Below are 9,064 nucleotides of genomic sequence, written 5' to 3'. Positions count from 1 at the left end.
AAGATGTCGAGTTGGCAATAGAACGGTTGCGCCAAGCTCGACTGAAGAACAAGGACATTTTTGATAGAAAGCATCGCCTTTGGCAAAGAAAAATTGAAGAAGGAGATTGGGTTCTTGTCTATGACAGTAGTCTCGATAATCAATATAGCACTACTCGAAAGTTCGCAAAATGATGGTTTGGGTCGTATATGGTCAAGAAAATAGGAAGCAATGCAACCTATTTTTTAGTGGAGTTAGATGGAACTCGACTTGCTTTGCCAATTGCAGGGAAAAGAATCAAGATCTTTAAGAGAAGAGAGGCCCCAAATCTTGAGATTGAAGCTCTAGATGATAGAGCCTCGAACATCGAGGTTGAAAAAGAGTAATTAAAAGAGGAACCTCACCACAATTGGCACATACCGGTGGATGTGCAGGTTTGGTGGGGTGAATGTCGTCTGATTTTTCACATGATATGAAACTTAGTAAAACTATTATTTAAGATTAGCTTAATGTATTCATAGAGATAGGTGTCTTCAAGAGCTTCATAATATATTTTACTACGCATGAAACGGATAAACAGGTATCAAGTTATGTGAGTGTAAAGTTTGAAGAAGAAGTAAGAAAAGACAAAACTGTGAGATATCCCACATAGATAGGACAACATTGGAACCCACGATATATAAGGGAATCCAAAACATCTTCATTCTATCAATGTGTGGAGCACAGAATGTTCAAGGTGACTTGGGCTACACTATGTGGCATACGCGCGTATGCATGGCCGTGTTAACGTTTCGGGCGTATGCGCGTGTGTATGGCCGCGTGGAAGTTTTCAGACGTACGCGCGTGTGTGGACGAGCGCGTCGATGCGTACACACTTCAGGTGTATGCGCGTGTGTATGGCCGCGTGGACGTTTTTGGGCGTGCGCGTACGCGGTGCGGGTTGGACGCGCGTGCGCGTGGATGCGTACATTGCGCGGTCGGGACTTTTGTGCGCGGACGCGTCTACGGTTTGGTTGCGACGCACGTACGGATTGCGCACGGGCTAAACTTTATGGATGATTGTGTCATTTGGCCGAATTATACGGAAAATCGCATGCAACCAAAAGCCAAGGCCATGCAACTAAAAGTAAAAGGGTTTAGGCGGGACATTTGCGCGCGGACGCGTCTACGGTTTGGTGGCGACACACATACGGATTGCACACGGGCTACACTTTATGGATGATTGTGTCATTTGGCCGAATTATACGGACAATCGCATGCAACCAAAAGCCAAGGCCATGCAACTAAACGTAAAAGGAATGCATCTAAAAATGGAAGCATGCAACTAAAAGTAGAGGCCACACAACTAAAAATAGAGGCCATGCAACTTAAAGTGGGCATGCAAAGTAACATTGGGGAGGAGGATCAACAAGGAGCAGGATATATGTTCCATTTTTCCCTCTAGGTTTTTTTTTTCCTTCTTCCCTCTCGGATTCTAGAAACAAATTACCTCACATATTGATATCAAACTCCTAGCTTTGTTTACTCGATCTTTCTTGTCCAAAATTATCTCTCGTATTCATATCGGACCACTCCTTGCATGGTTGTTGGCTCCTTTCTTTGAAAATTTAATCTCTCATTTCCAACCCATTCTAACACAATTATGAAATTATAAAGAATAGATTTTCTTTTGCAATAAACTAATGATTTGTCTCTCCCAGTTGTGTTATGCTTAAAACTTGCTTGTGTTGTACATGTTGCACTAAATCCTTCTAGTCCAGAACCCTGGCGGTTCCGTCTCACGATCCGCATATAGTGACGGATTTTCACGACAACGCGTACTCCGGTACGTCAATGGCACTAAGGACCGGGGGCTACTATATTGGACCGATACTTCCGCGTACTTGGTCGGTTACACCGATGCTGATTGGGCCGGAAACGCTGGCGATCGCCGATCGACGTCCAGTTTCGCGTCCTCTCTTGGGAGTGCCGCATTCACGTGGAGTAGCAAGAATCAACCGACAATTGCGCTGTCGAGCACCGAAGCTGAGTATAGAGGAGCGGCTGTCGTGACATGCGAAGCCATATGGTTGAAGTGACTACTTGAGGATCTGCAGGTGGAGGTATTCGATCTAACGACAATCTACTGCGACAACCTCAGCAACATCCAACTAGCTAAGAACCCCGTCTTCCATGCCTAGACTAAGCACATTTAGGTGCACTACCATTTTGTCCATGAGCGTGTCCTCTCTGATGAAGTCGAGCTTCAATATGTTCCGACGGATCGGCAAAAACGCCGATATCTTCATCAAGCCTCTTGGTCTGGACAAGTTGCGGCAATTCTTGGGTGCGCTTGGGTTGCGTCACCTCGATGTGCCAAACTTGAGGGGGAGAGACGTCCATGATGACCATGGAAGGGAGCAGGAAAGGAGTGGAAAAGACCGTGACGCCGAGTCGGATGACGAATTCGATTTCGGATCGGCTGAAGAAGCTGATGGCGGATCCGCGGAACAGTCCAAAAGCGGACATAAGGGGAGCAGTCGAAAGAAAGAGCCGAAGCCAACCAAGTGTGGGGGAGACGAAGCCATCAAGGGCAAGAAGACCGAAGACGAGTTGGAGACAACCAACTCGGACGAGAGTGAAAACCGATCGGAGGAAGCTGAGTCGGTTCGGATGTTTAATTCGGATACGCTGAATCAACGAAGGGCCAAGCGGACACCACAACAGCAGGGGAGCTGATTTGGGCCTGCTGAGCAGACAAGCCGACCGAGGAGGTTGAGATGCGCAGAAATAGAAGGGTCGCGGAAAACGGGACTGGACCGGACGAGGAGCGCGAGTGAGGCGGAGTGACGCCAGAAGGAGTTGGGTGGAAGGACCGACTGCCATGGAGACTGACACTACGATCCGACCTCAAGTTGAGTTTGAGGGGGAGTGTTGAGCGGCAAGCTCAATCGGATCTGGATCGGCTGAATAAGCTTGAGCCGGATCGACATCCGGAAAGATGAGCCAGATCGGTGAGCAGGTGAGTTGGGGAGCCGGTTAGCTGTATCAAGCAGTAACCGGAAGCCAAGTAGCAGCTAGTCTACTAGGGAGTTAATATCTCGTAGTTAGTGTCAGATGCTCGTGTGAGCATTGAAGTACACCGTACTTCTGTCAGTCCGTATGGACTTGTATAAAAGTGTTCACTGAACATATACGATGTACAGACTGAGTAATATTTTGAATTGAGTTTCTGTGTGCTCTCTTTCTGTCTCTCCCGCGTACTGTGTATATTTCTAAGCTCTCCATTAAACCTGTGTTTCTGTTCTTCGTTTTTCGGTTTTCCACTGCTTCCGCACGTTATTCTTTCACAAGTACTAACCTCCATTCCAAGAATGAACCTAACCCATGAGACAATGAAGAAGACCAAAGAGAAACCCTAAAATGAAATAGAGTTAAAAGACCAAAGTAGAAACCCTAAGGGAACAAGAATAAGATGAAGAGTAAGAACAACCAAACCCTACATCTACCGGTATACCCTCCTAACTCAAAATGGGCAAGCCCCCTACAAGGGGCCCTCCCTTCCTTTTATAGAACAAGGAGAGGGATGCGTTACAATGTGGGATAAATCCCGATTTACATGGTATTCTCTGTCCCGACTTGATTCTACTCGGCGCCATAAAGGCACCCCTATTATTCACACATTTTTACAACGGTAAGTGCAAATGATGCACTCTGCCGATTCTTTTGATATTCCTCAGTTTCTCACCATGGCCCGGAATCTTCACGACAACGTGTCGCCACGATGTCGCACAGACCCATGCACCCTAGGGCACAAAAAGAGGGAAACAAAAAAAATTCTACACATTACAAAAAACTGCCTCCATCCTTCTGCTCTCCTAGCCCTCCTCATGCTCCTCGATCTTCTCGCTCTCCTGCACACCATAGACACCACGCACAATGTAGCTTGCGTGCCTGACCCCCTCAAAACTCTCTGCACGACTCCTGGGCAAATACGATGCCACTCACCATCTTTTCCGCCAACGAGAACTAGAAGGCAGAGGAATTGAAAAGGGCGGAAGCAATAACAGTGCCAGACAACGACTCCACCGAACAAAACGAGCCCCAGCCTAACCCAAATGACGGACCTGAGGTAACAACAACACCGAGAAATCCCTCGGAGGACGGAGGCACAGAAGACCAACGACCCGACAATAGCCTACGCCAAAAAGAGCCATCACCGAACCCACAGAGGCAAGTCCCAGACACTATACCAACGAAGCACCTACAGACATCACGCCGTCTCCGGTGCATGGTGAACGAACGGAGCCACATGACGAGGACAACACAGAAACCGACACACCAGCCACGCGTACCAACAAAGCACCTACGGAGATCACGTCGTCTCCGGTGCATGACGAACGAACATAGCCGAACATCCTCGGCATTTTGAGCGTTGAATAGGAAACGAATGGGTTCGACGTGCCATGGTAGTGTCCCATAGGCGTGCCAGGTGTTGTCCGTCGGAATTGTAACCACCAGACATAACGCATGGAAAATAGAGTATTATATTAGGAGCGTTAAAGTAACACTGTCGCGTTGTTACGCGCGTGTGTGGAGAAAGGCGGGACCACGGGAGTCTTGGACTAGGGAGTGATGGAGCGTAGGAAGTTGTGCTTCACCATTTCCGGGGCATCCCAGAAGCACACCGGAAGCAACCGAAGGGAGAGAGAGGGAGAGAGAGAGAGGGAGAGCGCGCGCTTAACACCGACTCACGCACACTCACTCACACACACACACACACACACAGGCCAACCCGACTCACACCCTTAAGTACAGGAAGTGCAGGAAAGGGGAAGCACCCGACACCAACGAAGACGCGAATATACACAGACAGACGCAAACGTATATATGTATATAAAAGGAATACATTCCCGGCTTCGAGCCGTTCCAAGGTAGGTTACAGTAGTCGTCAGCTGCCAAGCCGTCGTCGGGGAGCTCACAGGCTCGTCGCGTTGAGCGGGGTCTTGTGCAGGAGATGAGCTGAAGCAAACCCTAAGCGAACACGAAGGAGAAGAAGAAGAAGAAGAAACTAACTCTAAACCTAACGGTATACCCTCTAATGCAAAATGGGTGCAACCCTTTCACAAAGGGCGTTCCCTTCCTTTTATAGAACAAGGAAAGGGATGCGTTACAATGTGGGACAAATCCCGACTTACATGGGATCGTCTGTCCCGACTTGACTACTCTTCGGCACCATAAAGGCGCCCTCGATATTCACACTAAATGTACATGGGTGCGTACACACGTTGCACCCCGCCGATGTAGCCAATGTTTCCCGGTTTCCGCCTCTGGCCGAAATTCTTCACGACATCCGCCCCCACCTAACTGCACATCCACCGGTATGTGCCAAGTCCGATTAAAGGGTTAGAGATTTCGGCCGGTGAGAAACCGGTCTTCCGTGATCCGCATCCCGGCTCGCTGCCGGTTTGATCCGTCGGCTTCGATTCTTCCTTCGCGCTTACCTCCCTGTAGGCTCGTTCGACCCGTCGATGGGTCCTCTGCCGCGATCTCCGTAGTACGCGTACTTCCGTTGGCCCTTGTTCGGCCGTATGAACGCCCCGCTTCCTGCCGTATGCCCGTTGTCCTCTATTTGAGGCATGCCCGTAGTGGCCCGCTTGGCCTCCGTTGTCCAATCGTGATGTCCTGATGGTCGTCCCATGTTGTTTCGCATTGCCTTCGTCCTTTCACCGCCACCTTCCTTCTCCATGGTCTTACATCGCCGCGTCGGCTCGAACCGCCATGGTCTCCGGAATAGTGTGGAGGATCCCTTTCCGGCCTTCTCCGCGCTACCTCCGAACCGCGCAACCTATCTCCGCGCTCGCCTTTCCGCTCCGGCACCTCTGTGTGCCACATACCCTCGTCCGTTGTTTGGCACTGCCTGTGTCGCACTTCGGTTCATTGCACGCCTTGTTGGCCCCCTTTTTGGCCAGATCGTGCATCGCCGCTCACCCGCATACCGGTGTCCTTTGCATCCGAGGAACACCCTGTAGTAGCCTGCTTGGCCCTTCCCGTCTTTGTGTTGCCGCGATAGGTCCTGAGTCTTCCGCTTGCCGTCGTCCCCTCGCCCCCACCAGCTTGTCACCCTGGGCTTGCCGTGTCAGTCTTCGCTACTTCGACGGAGCTACCGAGATCTACGAAGCGAGTGTGCAGGATACTCCTCCGGCCTCTCTTGCCATCCCCTGACTCCGGCCCTGTGCAGTCCACTAGGCTCTTGTCACCTCGTCCCCGACACCTCTCTTGTGCCGTCTTTCGCTTCCTTCGTTCGGCCCCGCCCGCGCCGAACACCGTCCTGTAGTCACGCTTCGATCCGGCCCACGATGGCCATTTGCGAGACTCCTGTTCTGATCCAGGTGTGCCCTTCCGGCCTGACACACCTGTTGAGAGACAAGCTCAACATCGACTGGATCGGCTGAAGAAGCCGAGGACCGGATCGGTTGGGACCGATCGGTTAGGCCGAGTACATAAACCGGGAGGTCGTTAGGAAAGGTATTCCGTGAGGAATATATTTGGGAGTTAGTGTAGGGGCTCTTGATGAGCATTGAAGTACTGTCAGTACTTCGGTCAGTCCTTCTAGGACTTGTATAAAAGTGCTCACTGAGCACGTCTTATGTATAGAGATTGAGTATTATTATTGAATATAGTTTTTTGTGTTTCTCTCTTTGTCTCTCCTGCGTATACCGTGTAAGCCCAAGCTCTCCATTGAACCTGAGTTTCCTTCCTCTGTTCTGTCTTCATACCTGCTTCCGCACGCTACTTTCTACATGGTATCAGAGCGCGAGGATTGAGAACCTCTCTGCAGCCGACACAACTTGACGAAGAAGAACAAGAAGAACGATGGATAGAGGCATGGCGAGCTCGCTTCCAACAGAGAAGCTCGACAGAACCAACTACGCGTCTTGGTCCTACAAGATGTACCAGTACCTGCTCAGGCACGGCTACTGGAGATATGTCGAAGCAGCTAATGACACGGCACCCGAATCGACACACAGAGACTTCCCGTCGTGGGAGCAATCGGCGAGCAGGGTATTATACTGCTTCACGTCGTGTGTGGGCGAACAGCTATTGAGCTATGTTCGGGATGTAAAGACGCCGAAGGGTGCGTGGGAAAATCTGAAGAAGATTTTCCCCGCGAGCACCACAGCCAGGAAGCTTCAGCTCCGACAGGAGTTGAGCAACCTACGACAACGTGACTTTTCGGTGGTGGACTATACCTCGAAGATCAAGGATATCTGCGACTCCCTCGCCTCCATAGGGGTGAACATCAAGGAGAGCGAGATGGTCCAGATCTGTCTCAGAGGTTTGGCGTCGAAGTTCGGAGTGTTCCGAACGGCTGTGTGTACCCGGGAGAATACGTCGTCCTTTTTCGACTTACAATCGATGCTCCTGGTAGAGGAGAACCACGCGGGTGCATCTACAAGCACGCACACCGACAGCAGAATGTTGTACACGGAGGGAGATAGGCCCCGTGGACGTGGAGGACGAGGCGAGTCGGCACACAATGGAGGCGGCCGACGAGATCAAGAAAGAAGGCACCAAAGGGATGCCAACAGCAACTCCGGACCCTCCAGAAACAGGGGGAGTCGAAGCGATGAGAACCGGCAAGGGAAGTCCATCGCGGAGTGCTGGTACTGTGGCAAGAAAGGCCACAAGGAAAGTGAGTGCTGGAAGAAGCGCGCCGATTCGGAGAGAACTGGTTCCGGGAACGGCTCCAGACATACCGACAAGGGAAATCGGCAGTGATCGCACTACGTCAAAGACTCCGGGAGAGCTGGAGAAGGATCTGTCTTCGTGACGAGACACGAAGCAAACTCAATGAAACAGAGCACTCCGAGATCGGACGAGGTGTGGTACGTAGACTCCGGCGCGTCAAACCACATGGCGATCCATAAGGAGTGGTTCTCGTACCTTGAAAAACCAATACAACCGGGAGTAGTCGCAACAGGAGACGACACTCCGCATCTGATCGCGAATGTCGGAGAAGTTCCCCTTAGCCATGTCGGGCAGAAAGGGAAACTCATGAACGTGTTGCATGTCCCGACAATCACAAAAAACTTGGTCTCGGTTGGACAGATCGTCGACCAAGGGATGGAGGTTCGGTTTACACACCTCGGGTGCTTCATTGAGGAAGAAGGCCGTGTGATTGCGCAAGGGCGCAGAGACGGGAGGATGTTCATCCTCGACTCCACTGACAGCGGCACCGCAATGTTCACGAAGGGACAAAAGACCGAGTCGAACATCGACTTGTGGCACAAGCGGATAGGCCACGTCAACCACCAATGGCTTCAAGATCTGCAATCGAAACAGGTAGTGTTCGGATTGCCCAAATTTAGTGGCCGAAAGGCAAAAATTTGTGAAGCCTGCCAACTCGGGAAGCAACACCGACTTCCCTTCCCCAACGAGTGAAACCGGAGCCGGAACAAGCTCGACCTTATACACTCCGATGTATGGGGGCCGGCACAAAACGTTAGTCTTGGTGGGAGCCGATATTTCGTCTCCTTCATCGACGACCACACGCGGCACACGTGGATCTACCTCATTGAGAGGAAGAGCGAAGTCTTCGACTGTTTCCGGGACCTCAAAGGGTTCGTGGAAGCTGAAACGGGACGAAAGATCAAGTGTCTGCGGTCGGCTGGCGGGAAAGAGTACTTTTCCGGTCAATTAAACGGTTACCTACAACAAATGGGAATTCGCCGCGAATTCAGTTGTAGATACACGCCAGAGCAGAACGGCGTGGCCGAGAGAAAGAATCGGTCGATTGTGGAAGTGGCACGGGCAATGCTGGAGGAGAAGAGCTTGCCCAAGTTCTACTGGGCCGAGGCGGTAAGGACTGCGGTATACATCCAGAACCGGATTGGAGACAAAGTGTCGGCGCATGAGCTATATTTCGGAACGAAGCCGAACTTGCGACACTTGAGGGTGTTCGGTAGCATTGCGTATGTGCATGTACCGAAGGAGAAAAGGAGGAAGCTGGACGCAAAGGCCGAGAAGTGCATCTTGGTCGGTTACTCGGACGAGCAGAAGGGTTATAAGTGCTATAACCCTCGCACCAAACAAGCGCGTGTCA

Source organism: Azolla caroliniana, unplaced genomic scaffold (genome assembly GCF_043228905.1).
Source record: "Azolla caroliniana isolate FFs.n. ecotype wild unplaced genomic scaffold, voAzoCaro1.0.p SCAF_21, whole genome shotgun sequence".
Classification (NCBI taxonomy): Eukaryota; Viridiplantae; Streptophyta; class Polypodiopsida; order Salviniales; family Salviniaceae; genus Azolla; species Azolla caroliniana.
This window is presented reverse-complemented; position numbering follows the sequence as displayed.